Here is a 22,183-nt window from a genome sequence, read left to right as displayed (position 1 = left end):
ATTGAGTGCCGGCCGGCATACCGAAAAGTCAGCCGTTCAATTCATGTCGGGGCACGTGCCTGAGTTGTGGGCCAGGTCCCCTGTGGGGGCGTGCAAGAGGCAACTGACTGCACATTGAAGTTTCTCTCCTTCTTCCTCCCTTGCCCTCTCTCTAAAAATAAATAATTAAGATCTTTAAAAAATATATTAAAAAATGAAGATACCAAGAATATTAAATAACTTGCCTTGGGATCAGTTAATTGTGGTTAATTGTGGTAATGCATTTCCATTCAATATCTCAAGCTTTTAATCACTGTTTATGAAGCTATAGCCTCTAGCAGTGTCTTTGTAAGTTTGAAAATTGTAACATTCCGAAAATGTCACAATAATGGGACCAAAGCGATGGTGAGTCCTGTCCATTCTTGTGGGTAATGCTTTCTTGTGTTCTGAGCCATTCTCCTGTTAAGCCTTTGACTTGTCTCTAGGGGCGGGGATGCTGTGGAATCAGCTGTGCTGGCTGGCTGGTGGCAGTTACATTTTGGGTCAAGGTGGCAGCCAGTGTTTTTTGGGTCTCCCACAGCTGTTGAGACAATGTGAATCTCTGCCGTGGAGGTCTGCCAAGTTAGACTGTCGGCTCCTCATTACGTCTCGGGAACTCACACTTTGCACAAACCTTCTGCCCTGCAGCGGCTCACATCAGTGCATCGCCATGTCAAGCTGAATAATTCGCAGCATTTAGCACTTAAATTGGCTCATTGCAGACAATCCAATTAAAATAAAGTCTATTATCGTTTTGGTACCTTGGAATGAAATGGAGTGTTTAAGTGATGAACATGCCACATTGCCTGGCAGTTGCTCCGCATCTAACTCATCTTCGTCTTGCAGGTTCTTTGCGTCTTGCTAAAATGACGCCCTGCCTTGGTGTGAGCCATATATGAAGTTTGGTGACATGTTTTTCTCACTCAAGATTTCTTTTGATGTGTCAGTATTTGGGGGCTCCTGAGAGCTTGACAAACACCTCTTCAGTAGCTTGGTTACATGTCTTGCTAACAAGGGGCATTCTATTAAGGCTTGTTTTCAGATTGAAGTCAAGAACTCAAACAGGCCTTGATTAAGGAGACTGCCACATCCTGCAATGAAGTTTAAAGTATGAAACAGGGTATGTAGAACGCTTGTATTTTCCCCCCTGTGACTTGGCTTGTAAGCAATGAGAAATGGGAGAAAGGGGGGAAGGGCAGTGTCGTTGAGAGATGATCAGAGGAGGATGCTAAACAAAAAGTGCTCGCATTGAGTCTAGGATGGAATGTTGGTTTCTAGATGTGATAGTACATTTATGAGCAGAAATTTTGACGTCTGTGTGCAAGTGGGGCATTCGTGGGAGACTCACCCACAAAGAAACATTCAGCTGTTCCAAACTCATGTCATCAAGACGCAGGTGCATTTGGACTCATCAGGACATAAATGAGAAAAACAATCATTGCCTGGAGATATGTTTTAGTTATTTATCTTTAATCACCCTAAGATGCATCGTGGTACTCTGGCAAAACCAGTGGGTTCCAGACCTTAATTTGACATTTAGCTCTGTTATTTTCTAGTTGTGTTGCACACCAGCTAGAGAGAGGCATGCCAATTAATCCTTCAGAGCTTTATCTAAAAATGAATATAACGCCCCCTCCCCTTGCACAAATAGTAGTAAGGATAGGAAATAGCATGTAAATGTCACTTGCATTTAGAAGACTCCATAAATGTTGTCTGTTAGTTTATTTCAGCTGTAAGCTCAGAAACCACATTGGAAAGGAAGGTGCCTGGAATAGCTTCTGTTTTTTTTAAGGCTTTGAAAGGGCTGTATTTAAATGAGACACTGAGAATGGATTGGGGTGTGGGGGGTGGGAAGTGCCCTCACCATTCACTGAATATGGCAGTTATTGAAACCTCTCTCTCTACCTCTTTCTCCTTTTTGTCAAACATACGTTTTATATTTCTGGCCAACTGATCCTCCTTGATTTCTTTTACACTGTGCATCAAAAACGCTACCTCATTTCCTGGGAAAAACCTGGTTTTGTAAATATCCTTTTATATCTCTGTAAATGATTTTAATGGCTTCTTGCGGAGAGTACAGTGGTTGTGTTTATGGGACTGGGGAATCTCTAGTGAGTTCCCACCCTGGAGTGGGTTCCCACTGGTGGAAATGCTCCCAGAAGGTCAGGGCATTCGTGCATGTAATTCTTGCGATGCCCTGCATTTGAGGTCAGAACCCTGAACTACAGTAGCCTGGTGCTGCCTTTCGGAAGCACAGCTTTTGAGCTGGGAAGGGAGTGTTGTTTTATGTGGGGTCTACCTGTCAGGTAGTAACTTACCTCTTGATTCATTCTGGATGTTTGTGCAACATTGGAAATACACATATGGTTAGTCTTGTATGGTTGAACGAAGGCAGTGTTTTGGGCCTTTCCAAAGTACAATGCGACAGAAATAGCAGACACCTAGAGAATGGTCAAATGGTTACTATGTTTATGCTGTAACAAACAGAAAGCAAATAAAAAGCCAAACAATAATACTCACTCATTGACATAACTGCTTATCCACTAATCTACTATTTAATTGATTCAACGAGGAGCTGTTAGACTGAGGTGGCTCTAATGCCTTGGCAGCCTGTGTACCAATCCAACATCCAAGCCTGTAAATGCCTCAAGAGTAGTAAATTGAAATTTCAGGAAAACCAATCACAAACAGCCAACTAAGGTTTTAAGCTGTAGCACATCAACAGTTTCCTTCCTTTGCTTCCACCTTTTCTCTATAGAAGTCTCTCCCCACTTTCTGATGGTGGATAACTTCCGGTTTGCTGCTGCCTCATTCAGATTTGCTCATATAAACTATTCACATTTTTAATATGCCTCACTTAGTCTTTGAACACTACCTGTCCATCTAGTCTGAGAAAGCAGCGTTTGTAAAAAGAGAAATGCTTCAGGATTTGGATAAAAACAGTTGCTCTTGCTTTCTTTCACCCATTGCTCTTCAGCTCTGCAGCCTGACCTTAGGGCACTGTCCTTTTCTCAGAGCCGCCTTAGAGCAGTCAGCTGTCCTTGCTGTCTGTTAATCTGGTTAGCTACCCAGGAGGAGGAGAAGAAGTGATCACATGGTGGTGCTGGGATCTCAGGCACCAGGTGTAGGGGGTTGTCGAGGTGTTGTTAGTGTGAAACTTGACTGTCCAGTCCAGAGGTAGTCTCAGAGGTGTGATGAACTGTATTGTGGGAGAGGGAGGTGGTCCCCAGAGGAGGGGGAGGTTTTTCTCCATCAGGAGGTAGTGCATTCCTGGAATTGTCCCCACATCTATCTCAGTTCTGGAACATACTGGTCCTTACTTGTCAAATATGCTTTCCGAGTATTTTCAACTCCATGCCTATGGGGCAACCTGTTCAGAAACCCTTCATTTCCTTCATCATTTGTATACTCCTCTCAAATGTGTGAACGCCCCAGTTTGTCCACAGATGAGGTTCTGCTCACTCACACCGATGGACTCAGTGAGGCACCGAGGTGTGCATGTGTGTTAGTGTGTGTGTGTATGTTATCGTTTTGGTACCCGTGGTGGGCCCTCCTTTGGAGCAGGCTTAGGGGCTTGCCTTTACACTTTTCTGTGTGGAACATGCCTTTCTCTCTACCCTCCCCACTCCCCTCATCTCCCCGAACTCAAGGCGTAAAACTTGCTCCTTCCTTCCATTTTGTGTGCAAACTTTACCTTCCCAGAGAGACCCACTGATAAGCCCTTCTGCCAAGCTCTGTTCTTTTTGCCCTTATTTCTTTGTTTTCAGAAAAATTATTTTACTGGCCATTTTTGTCATATTCCTCCATTTGAATTTAACCCTTTGAACCCTGTTGTTTTCTCAGTGCCTTGAGCTTAGTAGGAAACCATTAATATTTATTAAGTTAATGTTGACATATAAGGGCATTCTTCTTCAATATTTGATCCCTTTAACTATTTGTGTCTTTCCCCCAAACGTCACAAAACTGAGTTGCTTTGTTGGTGTGTAGGTGGAAGCCCTGAGCTACATAATGATAAATAATGACTAGAAAGTGCTAAGAGTGGATTTAAAAATACATGATATTTGCTATTTCCATGTATTTCTTGACTTGCTCAGTGAATTCATCCGGGTTTTCCCAAAAGGAAAGGCCTCATATTGAAACTGTCTTTTTCTTATTCATGTTTTCTTGAGGAGAAATATTTAGACCTAATCTACAATATATTATTAATGATCACTTTATATATTACTTGTAATATCTTTTTCAGGCAAAAGTAAACAATAGGGGAGGGGGGCCGTTTACAATATAGTAAACAAAGGGTTTGGTGTCAAAAACAGTGTAAGGGGAAGGGGACTTGAATTTTAAAAAGGGTAAAAGTTATTATGTAATGTATTTGAATGATTTTTCTACATTTTCTCTTGAAAAAGGAAACAGCAACCATAATATCTTTCTATTATCAGATGAGATCAGGCACGTTCAGGGTGGTATGGCCATAGACTTTTTATTATCTAAGAAGTAGTCATCTCACAAATACATAGGAGTGGTAATAGTATTGTGCCTATTTTATAGGTTAGAAACTGAGGCTTGGGAAGGTAAAATGATGTGCTTAGGCCCCCAAGCGGGAACTCCAGTCAGGTTCTGACTCCACAGCTCATGTTTTTTGTTTCATCGTTGTGCAGTTGTGCTATAAAATATAGAAAATAAAAGGAGTGTATCAACTGCTGACTTTGTCAAGGAGACTCTTCCGTTTTGAGAATAAGCATTGTTTTCATCACACTGTTTTGGTATAAGGAAATTTTGTAAAAATTTTACAAAAATTTTTAAGATATCCTGTAGTAGCTCTAATGCTGTAGGAAGCTGGGCTTCCATCATTTTTCGATCTTCTACTTCCTTTTCCTGTTCTACCTTTATTCAAAGTTTATGTTTCCTCTTGGGCTCACAAAAGCTGCCTGCTATTGTGGATTGTCTCTGGTGTGGACTCAAGCTGGCTGGAGCATGGGCTCTCTGTCCGCTGTTTGCCAGGGGTCTGGTGATCACGCGAACTCTGACCTGGACTTCCAGGTCTCTGGGTCTCCTGCTTGTGGATAATGTGAGTCCGCATTTGGAAACTGCAGTCTGTCCTGCCTATACCAGGTCTGAGAGGAAGGAAATGGAGTTTGCAGAGGATGAAAAGCAGTTTATTGTTATTAATAGGAGGTTATATTAAGAACTGTGATTTTTTTGCATGTTCTAAATGCCTTATATTTAAGAGCCAGAGAAGGAAAAAGGAAAATTCAAAACATCTTGATTAAAAAGTACAGGCTTAAATAGCAAGAGAAAAGCAGATAGTTACCTACAAAGGAGTTCCCATAAGACTGTCAGCTGATTTCTCAAGAGAAACTTTGAAGGCCAGAAGGGACTGGCAAGAAGTATTCAACGTGATGAAAAGCAAGGACCTACAATCTAGCTTACTTTATCCAGCAAAGCCATCATTTAGAACACAGTGCTTCCCAGACAAGGTCAAGCCAAATGAGTTCATTTTCACCAAGCCATTATTATATGAAATGTTAAAGGGGCTTATTTAAGAAAAAGAAGGAGATCAAAACTATGAACATTAAAATGGCAAGAAATTCACAAGTATCAACAACTGAATCTGAAATCAAACTAAGCAAACAAGCATAACAGAAACAGAATCATGGATATGGAGATCATTTGGATGGTTACCAGTTGGAGGGGGTGGGGGAAGAATGTGGGAAAAGGTACAAGTATTAAGAAGTACAAATTGGTAGGTACAGATAAGGGGATGTTATGAAAAGTATAGGAAATGGAGCAGCCAAAGAACTTATGTACATGACCCATGGACATGAACTAAGTGGGGTGGGGGGGGAGAATAAAGAGGGGGGAATTGGGATAACTATATAGCTTAATGAATAAAATATATTTTCAAAACTCTAAAAAAAAAGTATGGGCTTAATTATAATTCGTTCAACTTACTGAGTATCTCCTATGTGCTAAAGACTGGCATACAGTAGTAAGCAAGGTAGCTAGGGGGTTTACTTTCCAGCGGGGAAGATAGCCATAGAAGAAGTAATTCCTGATGCTGAATTGCTACGAAGGTGAAATGGAGGTTGTAATACAGCATACGGATATGTGATTTAATGATGTTGGCCAAAGGTCAGCAAAGCTCTGAAAAGGACCAGAGAGTTCATATTTTAGGTTTCAAGAAGTATATGGTCTCTGCTGCAAATACTCATTTTTACAACCGTAGCGCAGGCACAACCACATAAGTCAGTAAACAAATGGATGTGGGACCTGTTCCAAGAAAACTTTATTTATAAAAACAGCTGGCATTCTTCATCTGGCCTGTGGGTCATAGTTTGCTGGTCCCTGGTCTTGGCTCTTTTTCTACTTTCACTCTATCGTCCTCTGTGTGTTCCCTTTCTCCCTCATTCCTTGTCACCTTGTGGTTCCAAGATGACTTGTAGAGCCTCCGGTAGCCCAGTGTGCCATGGCAGAGGCAACACAAAAACTAAAGAAAGAAGCAAAATGACTTTTTCATGGCGGGAAGTCCAGCTGACTTTCCATTACAAATCACTGGCCAAAGTTGGATCATCTGCCCTCCCCAATGTTAATGGGGAACAGAGTGGACTGTGATTCCCAGGACTGGCTTGGTGCCAGCATGAGTTATCCCTTGGTTGGAGCACATTGCTGTTCCAATGAAATCAAGGGTCTTTGATGGAGAAGAACAGAGGAAGCTGTTGGGTAGGTAGGCTACAGTGTTTCCATAGGAATGAGGTCCTGGCTACTGTCAGCTTGAATCTCTGACCAGCAGTATCAGATCACCCGGAAGCTTGTTAGAAGTGCACAACCTCACAGCCTACCCAGAACCACTGAGTCAGTATCTATTGTGCATTTTAACAAATCCTCACATGATTTGCAGACACATTAAAGTTTGAGAAGTGCTGGTCTCCAGGATCATGGAGGGCCATTTTAAGGATGATTAAACCAAGACTTGGAGAGAGAGTAGATTGGTAGGTAGCCCCTGCTTGGCTCCCATTCATATAATGCCATTGTAAGTCCCATTTTATAATGATGTTTCACATTTATAATCTTCATTTTATTCATCATTGTATGTGTTCAGCGTTTATAGTGGACAATTCTTTAGGACACCCATCCCATTGCTTTTCCCCTGAGCAAGTCCTAGCAGTATTCATGGTGGCACAAGGTTGGGGGGAGGGTACGTGGGGTGGAACGAAGTCTAGGGGAATAAGGCAAAGTCTGTAAACATTGTTCTTTTTTACCCATATCATAGTGCGTATAGATGGCATGGTGCTTCGTGTCTTTATTTGAACATAATTTGCCATAATTCACTGTGGGCAACTGCAAGAGTGCATGTGACCGTCAAGTGTCTGCATTCTATTTTTGACTACAGGAAACTGCACAGTTAAGCAACCAAATTCCATTTCAGAATTCTGTTTCTATTTTTTGTTCTGTTCATTTGATCTTTTCCTTCCGTAGACATATTAGCTTCTAAAGCTTGAGGCTTTTTTTCTTTCAGCTGTATTCTGATCAAAGCGCTTAGGGCTTCCCTAGGAACTAAAAGCCTGGCTAAGGGGAAATGTGGTTGGTCTCATGGTACATCTTTGGTCCCAGACAACAGCTCTGTGCCTACAGTTATTTTTGCAAGTCTTGCTACACATTCTAAGGCACAGCTCTCAACTCTCCCCTGGAATTTCACTAACTGGTGTGCTCTTGTGAGCTAAATATGGGGAGAGCCTATTGAAGACTGTCCTTGCCAGCTGGGCAGGTCTCCCACTTGGCTGTTTGGAGAATGGTTATATCCTGTCCCGTTGAAACAGGATGAACTTGGCCACGAGTGTCAGCCAGAAGGCCTCTGTTCCATTTGTGCGGCTGTGCTGGTTGGGTTCTGAGAAGTGCATGATCTCATTTGGGAACTCACTGTGGTTTGCTGCTAACCTTCTGAGTCTGCAAAATCATGCCTTTTAAGCACGACTGGGACAAAATAACCTTGGGGCTGTATTTTGTATGGTTTGTCTGTAAGGTTTAAAAACTGTGGTTTAAGATTTTTTTGCTTTATAAAATTGAGGCCTCCTTTAAAGTTGTGCCCTTTCTACGGTTCATAAATCGGATTATTTTTCTCTTGTAACGGTGATAGTTTAATGTTTTGTAGAAATTGGAGATAAGATTCCCCTCTAAAGATTTTGTAATTGTTTGGTAAGGTTGGATGTTCTCCCCTCTCAAAGTGAAGTATATTTATACTCAGAGTGGCTGGGGTGTAGGGTTATGGGGTGGGAAAGGGGTGGTCAGGAAGCCATCCGTAACTTGGGTATTTTTTGTTGTCGGCCACCCAGCTGAATCTAAAGGAAAGTTTTCCATGAAGTTGTGGAAGAAGACAAATTAGCCAGATGATGGATTATCCACCATCTTTCTTCAGCTGTGAGAAATAGGAGGTGAGAGGTTAAGTGACTGACACACAGTCACTTCATCTGTCAGTGGGAGGACACTGCAGGGTTGCAAGGCCCCTTGAGCTTCCTCAGATTGCCTACCAGAATGGTTCTTTCTCCTTCTTTGGCCTGGGCACTTGCCTGAAGAAACTTTGGCAGTATGACGGCTCCCTTCTGACGGAGGCATCCATCCCCACCATGAGAGCTCTCAAAACACTGAGCTAACACAAATGTGTCTGCTAACCACACAGAGTGTGACGATTTTCCGTCTCCAGTGAGTGTAGCATGAAACCTCATCACATTTTAAAATCAAACTTGTTAATTTGCCTCCCTGTTTATTTTTTATCCCCTACTTTTTATTGAGAAAATAAAATTACATGAATTTATTGACAGAAAAGTCATAGTAATTGTCAGACTTTGTGAGGGGGGGGTATATGTATTTTTCATGGATTGGATCAATATTTCATAGAATAAGTTCCTGAAGTTTATGAGCTTTTAAATTATAGGACGTTGTTTGGGAGTCTCCATAAAACTAAAACTTTCATACCCCTATGATAGATAATATGACACTGAGAAGATGGAAGCATGCACCTGGTGGTTTAATTACTTTTCACTTTAGTTGTTTTTCTGTTTTAAAAGTTTTAGATTTTCAAAATCACAGCAACGTTGGAGATAAGGAGGTTGAAAACGTCTTATCTCTTTTCAGATTTGATATGTTTTTATAAAGGTGTCGTCTATATTGTGGCAGTCCCTAGTAATAAGGTGGTTCTCAGCTGAAGGTAGTTTTACGTTCCCTCCGTGGACGTTTGGCACTGTCTGGAGACTTCCGTGCTTGTCACAAGTGGAGAAACGTTGCTGCTGGCATCTAGTGAGCAGAGGTCAGGGTTTCTGCTAAACATCACACAGTGTGCAGGACAGTCCCCCATGTCAATGACTTATTTGACCCAAAATGTCCATAGTGCTGCTATTAGGAAGCTTTGGACTGGCATAACCAAAACCAAATGTTATTTTATTTGACCTTTAAGACATTAACAAAAACTTGTCTGAAACATATCACCCATTTATGACATGCAAAAAGCATTGCTTGTTTAAAAAGTAACAAATGTGACCCTTCTGAGCTAAATTTTTTCCTAGAGCACAGGTAGCAAACAGAAGGCCTGCTGGCTGGATCCGGCCCTCCAGCTTGTTTTATCCGGCCCGGCACCTCGTTTCTACCCAGCGGCAGCACCAAGCTCTCACTTAAATGTTAAGGAGTAGTTACATTTATACAGTCTTAAAATTACATTTGGCACTTTGAAGGCAACCGCAAAGCTGATGCGGTGAAAATGAGTTTGACACCCCTGCCCTAGAGGTTGTCTGACTCTGGGAATGAAGACTGAGGAGCTATTTTACTTATAAAATCCTAGTTTATTGAGGAATTGTGTTTAAATTTTAAAATATTAAATTGTTTTACAGGATTAAATTTGTTTTAGCAGTATTTTCTCTTAATTTAGTCATTTTTAAATGATTCCATGGTCAGTCCTAAGGTTTCTTTTCTACACTGGAACTCAACATTTAATCGTATAATGAATAGCCCATTCTGCTTCGGTATGGTTTTCATTGTGAGCTTCCTTTGAGAAAAGCCCATTAATTGAGCCAAATTGTCCTTTGGGTGTGAGTTTTTCATTGTGGATCACTGCCCAAAAGGTGATGAATTAAACTGTTAAACTCATTTTAGTTTTGACCTGCAATTAACACAAATGCATTTGAAAAATGAAGCACAGGTTGTTTACCAGACACCATGTGAGCATCACCCTTCAGACTCAGTGCAGATAGCACTGCCTGCTCTGTCCCTGTGGTCTGCGCTGAAAGAACCATAGGTGGGTCTATGAGAAGTCACATCCTTTGCCCTTGAATTGTGTTAAAGTTTTTATGTGTAGTTTCAGCTCCTTGACCTTTATTTTCTTTTGGTGCATATCATATGAATACAGATTCATATATACCAATTTGTACTAAGTAAAAGGCAGTGGATTATCAGTAATGAACTCTCAGGTTTTCAAGTTATTAGCAATGCCCTTTCTAGCTTTGAGTACATGGATATTGGGTACATACTCAATGATAGAATAAGAGACTGTGGTTGTTTTTTGAGTCCTACAAATCGCTTTTAATTCTTCATGATCAGGTTGACAAATTGTCGGCATACATATTTATAGAGAAAGATAAAGATGGAGCTACCTACACTGTATCTATAAATACAGCCATATGTACAAAATGTGATGGTGACCGTCTTCCTGACCATTTCAGATGTACGTGTTTGTAGCAAGATTTCAATGTGGAACATTTGTATTTATATACATTGTTTTTTGTACTTTATGTGGCTTTTTACTTTCAAGGTTGACATTGAAAGAAATTTTGACCCAAGGACACCAGAAAATTAGTCCCAATGAATTTCACCCTTAAGAATGTTGGTAATTTTCTGAAGATTGGATTTGTGACGTGTTCTCCCTCATTTTGTCTCTGTCTCTCTCTGCCTGTCACTCTCTCTTTCCTGCTTCACCTTGCAGTGCTCTCATCCCCCTTTGGTTCTCTGTTCCCTGCCTCTGGGAGGCTCTGCTCCTAACTTATTTTCACCCTCAGTGTCTCTGCTTAAAGGTTCATTCCTTGTTGGGTCTAAATCCAAACTATTGTGTTGACTTCTTAGTTGCTTTAGAATTATTTTTTTCAGTTTCCCACTCAGGAATGTAAATGCTGTAGGAAGATAGCTTGTCCCTCCCAACTCCCTTATGCTCTACCCTCAACCGTGCATGCAGTGAGCACTCACTAAGTATTTGTGGAATGCATGAAATGTTTTGTACCCCCCCAAATTTGTGTCGTTATGAATTTAATGTTTAAAGGAGCAGACATCTTGGCCATCACTCGGTATTGCCTAGAGCACAAGCCCTCCCTCTCCTACAGCTGCCCTCCCAGCCACCGCCGACCATGCTGCCTCCTGACTGCCCTTAGCCAAGGGAATAGGGGATTGAAGTCCGTGATCCACCCTGATTACGTGGTTTGAGGAAAGCCACACTAGCAATGGAGTCAAGTCTGTTTACCTTGTGGTAGCTTAAAAGCGAAAGGAGTATATTCTCCAGCAAAAAATAAATAAATACAAAAGCAATGCCAGTAGATTGTTCAAGAGTGACGATCATGTTAACATTTTTCAGTGTTTAGTCCGTGAAGGTTGTTGAATGGATAGAGTAACAGACTCTCATTTTTATTAACAACTTGCTGTTCCCATCCTTAGCTCCAGAGTTAGACCTTTAGGCCTAAAGTATATTTTAGGATGACATTGGCAACATTACTCTTGTGTGTTGACTTTTTTTCTTATCAGCCAGCATCTTTATTTTACACTAAGTATGGCAGTTATTCTTCATTCGTATTTTCATTTTTTCCACTTATTTTTTTGTTATTTGAAACATACTTTCTCCACCAAAATCTGTTTACTTTTTTAAAAAACTAATAAGATCAGATTTCCCCTCCAGGTCAATTAACTAGCTGCTGCCGAGGGCTTGTAAGATGCAGTCTACAGATGTGGGGCTGGCGGGCTCCTTTCTTAAGCCACTAGTTTGGTAAAGCTTTGCTGGCCTGGGCCCTGCGTCTTTGGATGGGATACTGCATAAATTCTTGTTACACAGCACTGCATGGAATTATCCCCGTGTGGGCATCGGTGTTGAACACAGCAGACCATAAAATTCCATTTTGTTTCTGTTGCATAAACATAGGATCACAAATAGTGTGATTATTTCTGGCAGCCTCGGGCATCTTAGCTACGAGAAAGATGTAGGAAAATATGAATACTTAAATGTATTATGAGTTTCCCAGCATGAGCTGACCAAGTGCCTTTGGCACTACTAACTTTTAAAATGGTCAAATATAAAAACATCTAATTCCATCATTTGCTGAGTTCTAACTGTGTGCAAGGTACTGTTTCATGGTTTCATTTGCCTTATCATGTCTAGTCTTCAACATTGTACTGTCTTAAAGTTTCATTTTACAACTGAGGGAACAGAGGCCCAGAGAGGTTCTGAGACTTGGCACAATTGCACAGGAAGAGAAGGGGATGGGATTTGAACCCATACCCGTTGACCTCAAAACTTGTAACCATCAGGACCACAGAAGTCTTGGTAACATAGTTAGGATTAATTCACTGTCTCACTGTTTCTTTGATCTTTATTGGCATTCCCTTGCAGATTTCCAGGGGTTCTGTGCCATGTTCTCTTCCTTGTCTTAGTGTCTCCCGAGACGCAGCAATCCCTCAGAGGCACATCCTGACTAAGATTAGAACTAGAAGAAACCGGCAAAACCCCCCCCTTACTACTTAGCTACTACTTACTTGAGCTAAAGAAGCTCAAGTCCGGAATGGTTATGTCTGCTGTCTGTTGAGGGGCCTGCCAATTAGGAAACTCATATGGCTAAGAATTTGTGGTTAGAAAAGCAAAATAGTTTGAGAAAAACATTTTTTTTTTCTCTCAAAAGCCAATATCTGCAGGAAGCCAGTCAGGGGTTATAAATACCTGAAAACAGGGGTGGTAGAAGACAGTGGGAAATAGTAGTGCCTGAGCCTGCCTGCTCCCTGCGTACCTTTGCCACTCTCTGCCACACAGAAAGAAGCTGCAGTCAAGCGGTTGGAGAAGACAAGGTATCAGTCAAAAGTTCATGCTCCCTTCCACTTCAAGTTAATAAATTAACAATAATAAAATCTTCAACACTTGGTGGCCAATCACAGTGTTGCTAGGATACGAGCTTGTGCCCTCTGCAGTGACATGGTTAGTCTATAAGGGCAGAGGGCTTTTTTCTCTCTCTTCTTTGCCTTCAATTAGTAATTGTTTGTGATAGATACTCTGTAGGTACCCATTAAATATGTTTTCATAACTGTAAGCTTTAGTTTTCTCATCTGTAAAATGGTCATCATAATACTTCACAGCTCAGGATTTTTGAGGGATAAAGTTAGATTCTCAAAGTACACTTTACTCATAGTTTCTGGTGAAATATATGTGATAACCAAAATGTGTGCTGTTGAGAGTTGTTAGTCACTGATTAATTGATTCCTGTCATGTCACTCCTTGCTTATTTGGTAGCAGTGAATTTTGGGAATGATTATCTAAGTTCTTTTCACATAAGACAGGGGATGACTATCTTAATATCATCTGCTGCTTTTTTTTGTTTGTTTGTAATTTAAAATAATTTTTCCAGTCCTGGTTGGGTGGCTTGTTACTTGGAGCATGGTCCCCCACACCACAACTGTGCAGGTTTTATCCCTGTTCAGGGCACATACCTGAGTTATGGGTTCAGTCCCCTGTTGGAGCACGTATGGGAGGCCCCTACTGATGTTTGTCTCACATCGATGTTTCTCTCCCTCCTCTCCTCCTCTCTCCTATAAATCAGTAAACGTATCCTAGGGTGAGGATTTAAATTTTTTTTTCAATTATAGTTTACATTCAGTATTATTTTGTATCAGTTTCCTGTGTACGACCTAGTGACCAATCACATATCCTACAAAATGTTTCTTCCAATATGTCCTGTATCCATAAATAGTTACTACAATATTATTGACAGTATTTCTTATGCTGTATTTCACATCCCCGTGACTATTGTGCAATCACGCATCTGTACTTCTCAATCCCTTCACCTTTCCCACCCAGACTTACAACCCTCCTCCCCTTTGGCAACCACTAGTCTGTTCTCTGTATCAGTGAGTTAATTTCTGTATTGTTTTTTTTGCTTATATTATTCTTTAGATTCCACATATAAGTGAAACTGTATGGTATTTTTTTTCTCTGCCTGATACATTGCACTGAGCATAACACCCTCAATGTCTATCTATGCTGTTCCAAACGATAAGATTTGGTGTTTTTTATGGCCAAGTAATATTCCATCACATATATGTAACACAGCTTTTTAATCTACTGCTTGACTGATGGACACTTGGGTTGCTTCCATAGCTTGACTATTGTAAATAATGCTGCAATGATCATAGTGGTGCATATATTCTTTCAAATTAGTATTTTGCTTTTATATGGACTTATACCCTGATGTGGAATCACTGGGTCATAAGGCAGTTTTCTTTTTAATTGTTTGAGGTAACTCCATACGGCTTTCCACAGTGTCTGTGCCAGTCTGCATTCCCGCCAACAGTGCATGAGGGTTCCACCTTCTCCACGTCTTCCCCAACACTTGTTGTCTGTTGATTTTTTGATGATAGCAATTCTGACAGGTGTGAGATGGTATGTCACTGTAGTTTTAATTTGCACTTCTCTGATGATTAGTGACATTGAGCATCTTTTCATGTCTATTGGCCATCTGTATGTCCTCTTTAGAGAAGTGTCTATTCAGATCCTTTGCCCATTTTTTAAATTGGATTGTGTGTTTCGGAGTTGAATTGTATGAGTTGTTTATATAAATTTTGGATATCAATTCCTTATCAAATGTGTCATTGGCGAATGTGTTCTCTGTCGTGGGTTGTCTTTTCATTTTGTTGATGATTTCCTGTGCAAAAATTTTCAGGTCTGATGTAGTCCTCTTTATTTATTTTTTCTTTTGTTTCCCTTGCCCTAGGCGATATATCAGAAAAAATATTACTAAGAGAAATGTTCAAGATTTTACTACCTATGTTTTCTTCTAGGGTTTTTATGGAATCACTTCTTACATTTAAGTTGTTTATCCATTGTGAATTTACTGTTTTGTATTGTGTAAGAAGGTGGTGTAATTTCATTTCTTTTGCATGTATCTGTTCGGTTTTCTCAACACCATTTATTGAATAGACTGTTTTTACCTCATTGCATGCTCTTTCCTTCTTTGTCAAACATTAATTGTCCATATTAGTATGGGTTTATTTTTGGGCTTTATTCTGTTCCATGTGTCTGATTTTATGCCAGTACTAGGCTGTTTTGATTACTATGGCCTTATTTTACAGTTTGATATTAGGTATTGTGATTCCTTGAACTTTGTTCTTTTTTTTTTGCAAGATTTTGTGATCATTCGGGGTCTATTATGGTTTTATATAAATTTTTGGATTATTCTTTTTTTTCTTGTTGTTCAAGTATAGTTGTCTCCATCCCCCCCCACCATTCTCCCCTGCACCACTCATCCCCACCCCCCACCTTCAATCCTTCCCCCCTTTGGTTTGTCCATGGGTCCTTTATACATGTTCCTTGACGACCCTTCCCCTTCTTTACCTCATTATCCCCCTCTGCCATCTCTCTGCTTACTGTCAGTTTGTTCTTTATCTCAATGTCTCATAGTATGAAATACGTCATTGGTATCTTGATAGGAATTGCCTTGAATCTATAGATTGCTTTTGCTAGTGTAGACATTTCAATGATGTTAATTCTTCCTATCCATAAACATATGTTTCCATTTACCTGTATCTTTTTCAGTTTCTTTCTTCAGTGTCTTATAGTTTTCTGAATATAGTTTTTTTACCTCCTTGGTTAAATTTATTCCTAGGTTTTTTGTTTTTTGTTTTTCTTTTGGATGCAATTATAAATGCATTGTTTTCTTAGTTTCCCTTTCTGATAGTTCATTATTTGTTTATAAAAATGCAACTGAATTCTGGATATTTATTTTGTATCCTACTATTTACTGAATTTATTTATTAGTTGTAGGGGGGTTTTTTTGGTGGAATATTTAGTGTTCTCTATATATAGTATCATGTCATCTATAAATAATTACAGTTTTATTTCTTCCTTTCCAATTTGGATACATTGTATCTCTCCCACTTGTTTGATTGCTGTGGCTAGGACTTCTGGTACTGTGTTGAGTAAAGTGTGGTAAAGTGGACGTCCTTGTCTCGTTCCCGATCGTAAGGGATGGTGGGGCTCTTGATCCTTCCCAGGTTGATGTATGGAGTTGCATACTCTACCCAAGAAAAAAGGCATCTGTGGTATGGAAGAATGACTTAGCACAGGGGCCCTGGCAGCTGTCCCTTCAGCTCTCTTGTGGGAGCTGCAAACCCCAGTCTCTCCTCACACGACTTTAGTCTGCTCCACCCTCCTTTTTCCAGAGCCCAGGATGAGTGGTTGTGAATAAGATTTTGCGTGCTGGTCCTTTAGGAGGACACATGTATCTCTAGCAGACTTCTATTTCTTCCTGCCAGACAGACTCCTTGCTAATTTTCACAGTGAGATGTTGTATGGGTTCTGGAACTTCGTGGCTCTGGTGCTGTGAGCTGAGGAGTCTGGTTGTGGTTGAGATGACAACTTTTAATGGGGAACCTTTGCAGCTGAGATATCCCTCTGGGGCATCTCCTGGGAGCAGGGCCGGCCCTTTTTGTGTCTTTGCCTTTCTTACCAATCTCATTTTGGCTGCTTCTGTAAATCCTTGGTCATAAGACTATGGTTTAGGTACTTTTCATTTGGTTATTCAGGTTGATTTTTCTGTATTTTAGTTGTTATTCCAGTTTGGTTCTGGGAGGAAGTGAGTGTAACATTTACCTACTCGTACCCTGCTTTCTGCTGCTCTTTTAATTCCATTGTTTGTCTGCATTTTCTGGAGTGCTTTTCAGTCTCTGTATCTCACCAGTAGCAATGAGATAATCTAATAGATTTCCCTCTTGTCTCTTCATTGATACCAGTCTTTTCTTTATTTGCCATTTATATTCAACATGTAATCAGTTGATCAGCCAGTTTGAAAATAGTCTCCACTGTGAAAATTTACCCCATTAGATATCTGTGCCATCAAGCCTAGGGAAAGCAAATTTCCTCTCTGCAAGTGAGCCACATGTGGATCGGGCTGCAGGCCTCCTTTTATTTCTGCACCTGTGTTTTTTGTGCCTGAATATTTTATGGACTGAAAGATGCAGTTGCCTTACTGTGTAAGAACATTAGCTTGTTCTATGGGGTGTTTAAAAAAATTTTTTAAATTGATTTGAGAGAAAGAAGATAAACATCTATTTACTGTTCTGCTTACTTATGCATTCATTGGTGGGTTCTTGTGTGTGCCCTGACTGGAGATCTAACCTGCAACCATGGCGTATCGGGATGATACTCTAACAAGCTGAGCTACCTGGCCAGGGGCTTCTGCTGGGTGTTTTGATTCTCAGGGGAAGGTGTTTGGATTTTCATTGTATCCAAGTTATATATCCTAGTTAGAGTGAGAGGAAACGTGTTGTTCTTACACACAGCTCTGATCACATTAAGTTCTCTCTGTATGTGTATGTTGTGTATGTTTTATATGAATTAGAATTAGAATCACTGACATTGCATATTCTGATGAATGTCACAGTGCCCCTGGAGGTGCTTCCATAAGTGATCTACAAAGTGGATTATATACTTGCATATGCTCTGAGATTTGGATTTTCTAATACTGATCTGCCATTCACAAAATTAAAGTATATTTTTTAGGTATGTGTATTTGGAATTTTGTTCATCTTCTGCAATAGTAGCCCAAGTAATAGTGACTTAAAGAATTTGTTGAATTTCATTCTCATGTATAGTCTGCATGTAGGAATTTAGTGCTGATATGGTGGCAGTATAGAGACTGAGGCTCCTCTGTCTTGTTATTCACCACCCATAGCACGTCTGATGATCTCAGGTGGGTGACCCGAGTGCTGCCACTATAGCTGCTCTCTGGCCAGCTGGAAGGTGTAGAAGGGAAGTTGAAGGCCTATCTCATTACCTTTAAATACAAGTACTTTGAGCTGTACATGCTGCTCCCGCTCTTGTCCTGCTGATCAGAATTTACTCACATATGCAAACATAGCTGCAAGGAAATGTCACTTGGGTGGCCACTGGCCCAGATAAAATTTAGGGGTCTATTTCTCATTTTTTTTCAGTTGAGCTGACATAGGATATACTCTCACTGTGAGAAGGCTGTTTGCCTTTTTGGGGTGCTCAGATCAGTGGCTGGTACATCGTCGGTGCATTGCTTTAATGAATGAATACAATGGAGCCTGTCACAGCTTTGAAAATTTCTGGGTTCCATGCAAATGGTTTTCACCTCATTATCATTGCTCTTCTTTCTATTCCAGGAATGTACAGAATGAACCCATTCCCCATCCCAGATAATATGCCTTTATTGCTTTGAAGACAATTGCCAACTGCAGCTCATCCTATCTCCTCCACAACTAGGCCCTGGACCCAATTTTTTTAACTGTTGTACATTTTCATAAGCTGAGTTTCTTCCCTATACTTGTCTCTCACTTCCAAACACATTCCAGTTTTGCTCATTTCTTATTTAATACTGTGATCTTCAGAATGGAGCACAACTTCTCAGTTTTGCATGTAACAGATGGACAGAAAGCAGTCTGCTTCATGAGCTTTTGATGGACACGCTGTCTTCTCCAAACTCTCGCCTCAGCTTCTTTTCTGTGTGGCACAGAATTGCAAAGATATGCACACGCATACGTATTCACCCCCATGCTCCCCCACCAGAAATACACATTAAGTAAGGAATGAACTTTCCTGACCCTTCTTAGAAGCTGGAAGAAGCACTGCCTACGTGGGTCAGAGAGTCCAGGCACACTGAGTAGCTGGGTCAGTGGCCAATTTTGCCTCACCCTTAGTGTGGTAGCACCAGTGTTGGGGTTTGTTTTGACCATTGGGTTTGTTGCTGATATTATTCTCTCTGTTTGCCTGCCCTCATTCTCAGGTGCCCTCACCTTTTTTTTTTCCATGTTATATTTTCTACACATTTAGAAGATGTCTCAAATCCAGGGAGACCCTGTATATTAAGTACATATATCTTAAAATTATATTAATATTAGCCACCCTCACCTAACCCTTGTCTGATCTGGGCAGGTTTCTCTAAGCACTTCATTTAGAATATTTAATAACCCTTTGGAGTAGGTACCATTTTCATTCTCTTCAAGAAAATTGAGTGTAAGTGATGCCAGTAGCTTGCTCAGGTTTCCTTTTCAGAGATGAGACTCTGCACCAGGAGGTCTGATTCCAGACCTCATGATCCTGAGCAACCGTTAGGGTTTACCGTGTTCTCTGTAGCTCGGCTTTTGAAGCTTGGCTTTTACCAGGGCAGGCCATGGCTTGCATCACATTTCTCTGTGCGTTAAATAAATGATCAATGAAAGCCTGAAAGTAGATATAGCACCCGCTCCCCACGTGCTCACCGGAGCATGTATGCACATACATATGCAGGTCAAAACAGAACTATTCTTAATCCGCTGGCAGTAGAAACGAGGGCCCCACTGGAGAGCTGTGTGTTGAGAAGGCCTCATTTTCTTTGCATCTACATCACCCAAACTATGCATTTTTGCTTTTCCTTAGTGTGCCTGCAGCAAAATGGGCATAATCACACTTGGCTTCTGCTAACACAGTGAGGTCTCTGGGTTATATTTTAGATCCTCAAGTTTGGATGTGTCTTATTTATAGCTGTTAAGTGAAGAGGATTATTAGAAGTGATAATAGGGAAGGAATATCTTCTGTGGTTTTTCTTCATAAAAAACAACTGCAAAAACATTACTTTAATGAAGCCATACAAAGAAATAGGATTTTTGTCTTAGAAGCCATGCTTGATCCTTGAAGAAGTTCAGAAAAGTGAGGTACACTTCAGAAATTCTTGCTTAAGTCTCACAAGTATCTTGCAAATCCCATGGCCAAGCAAACTAAGGCTTTCTTTTTGAACATCCTACAGCATGTTCTGAACTAAAATAGGAAACACCTTCTCTAGAGACAGTGTATCACTGCCCAGTCCCTTAGCTGAGAAATAGAATCAAAAGAAAGCACTTGGAATATTTCAGTTGCAAATGTCTTTTCCTTGAAAGACCTGAGTCTCAGAGCAGACCTCACCTGAGAGCATCAGAAAGTAGATGGATTGAATTTGCCCAGCAGGCTCCACTTCCTTGCCAGTTCCTTTTCATGGAAAGTTAATGGCCATTTCATTTTTACCCTGGTCTTGTCACTCTTGCTGACTGAACTGTTGAAGCCTGAGGGAGTTGGTACAAGTCTTGATGAGCTTCAGCTCCTGTAAACTAAACTCAGATTCTGGGACAGGCCATCCTTACATATTTGTTATGAGATCTGGGGTCTTAGAAGCCACATCCTTATCTTTATGAAGGATTTAAAGCTGATCATATGTCCATTATTCTGAGCAAACACTTAAAAAGGCAAAACCAACTTGCTTTTGATGAAAGCAGCTAAAGAAGTCTCCCTTCATGAGTTCTATGCTCTCTTCCTTGAGGATGGAAACTTGGAAACATTTTCACAGCTCCTTGCTTATTTTAGAGGCAAGAAACATGCCGTCAGAGTGATCACATTTTTAGATTTACAACAGGTGACTGCAGAAGAACACTGTGCTCGCTGAACTGCTGCTGCTGCCCTGGCTCCCAACCACCAGCTCCGGTATATTTATTAACATCTTTTGAGTAAAGTCTTAAAATTATCTATCAAGCATAATTTTTTCACCCTTTCTGACATAGTACTGGTGCTGCCAAGAAGCTTTTAAGCTGTAAATGAAAAGGAAAAACAATCCTGCACTTGATCTTGGGGTTATTTTCCCTCCTGTGAATTATCTTAGAATAGAATTTTGCTCTGTGTATTTTCGTTGGAATTTTAAACTATAATACCACCTTTTCTTCTATCTGGACTTAAGATTTCCCACTGTTCTAAGACTGCATTTGAAGTTATCTATCTCATCTTAGTAAAGGCTTTAAAAATCCTCTTCCTTTTATCCTAAATTTCTTTTCTCTGTAGTTAACCAGATCCGAATGTCTCATTTTAACAAAGCTTCAATATTTTTCTTTCCCTTGGATTTTTTCTCTCCTCTCTTTTCTGTTTTTTTTTTTTTTTCTTTTTCTTTTTTTTTTTTTTACATTTAAATATTTTTCCAGATTTGTTTGAAGAGCCACATGGTATGGGTGTATAAAGTTAAACTTTTTTTGGTATGGCCATAAAATTTGAAAATGAATTTTAAGAAAGTATTTGCACTGTCTTACTCTGCAAATTAGAGACTTCCTGATCTGGAAAAAGACTTTTGGTGTGCTTCATATATTTCCCTGGATTTCTATATAAATTGAAATTTATCATTCAGTCAAGTTGTTTTTTAGGTGTTCTTGAGGAAATCTGTAAATGCCAATAGAGAAGGGAAGTTGATTTTGCATTTGGCACTCTCTAATGAATATTGTGTTTATATTAGTTATATTTTCCTCATAACTTACACTTGTTTATTTTCCTAATAACCTTTCACATGAGCCTTCCTTGAAAGCTGTTAATGGTGTGGCCATTTCAAATATTTATACAAAACTGAGTTTAAAATGGAAAAATAACAATTGTTATTATAATGGTCTATTTTTCTAGAAGACATTAACATCGTCTGGAATGAGAATAGGTATTAGCCTTGGTTAATATTTTCTTCACTCAATGTCCATAGTCATTGGGTCCAGAACTGCTTGAGTCAGCCTGTGGAAGAGAGCTGTCAGCGTGTCATTTCCATCATTATCTGTAGAAATTAGTGAAGCTCCTGGAGAAATCAAAAGTTGGTACAGCTGCAGTGTCCACGCTCCTGATGTGAACCGTTGTTTGGATACTGTGCAGATGAGACCAAACTGGTATTCCCATTTGCAATGTGTTTGGGAGCATTTTTTGGTACAAATTAAGGAAACTTTAAAAAAATGTTGCTTACTAATGCAAAGCAGCTCTATATTTACTCACACTGGGATCGCAAATCTCAGTGGAATAATTTGACATAGTGTACCTTTAAGACGACTTCAAACATGCTACTTACCTTCAATAAGCTTTAAAAAAAGATGCTTACATAAGAAAAATGAGTATATAGAT

At 40.1% G+C, this 22,183-nt stretch overlaps 1 protein-coding gene across 3 annotated transcripts in view; it reads left to right on the top strand.

The window, feature by feature from the left end:
* PTPRG (protein tyrosine phosphatase receptor type G) overlaps window positions 1-22,183 on the top strand; it is a 704,073-nt gene that overhangs the window by 332,570 nt on the left and 349,320 nt on the right. The window lies entirely within an intron of this gene.

This window comes from Desmodus rotundus, chromosome 8, assembly GCF_022682495.2.
Source record: "Desmodus rotundus isolate HL8 chromosome 8, HLdesRot8A.1, whole genome shotgun sequence".
Classification (NCBI taxonomy): Eukaryota; Metazoa; Chordata; class Mammalia; order Chiroptera; family Phyllostomidae; genus Desmodus; species Desmodus rotundus.
Note: the sequence above shows the minus strand (reverse complement) of the source record. Positions and strands in the feature narration are given on the sequence as shown.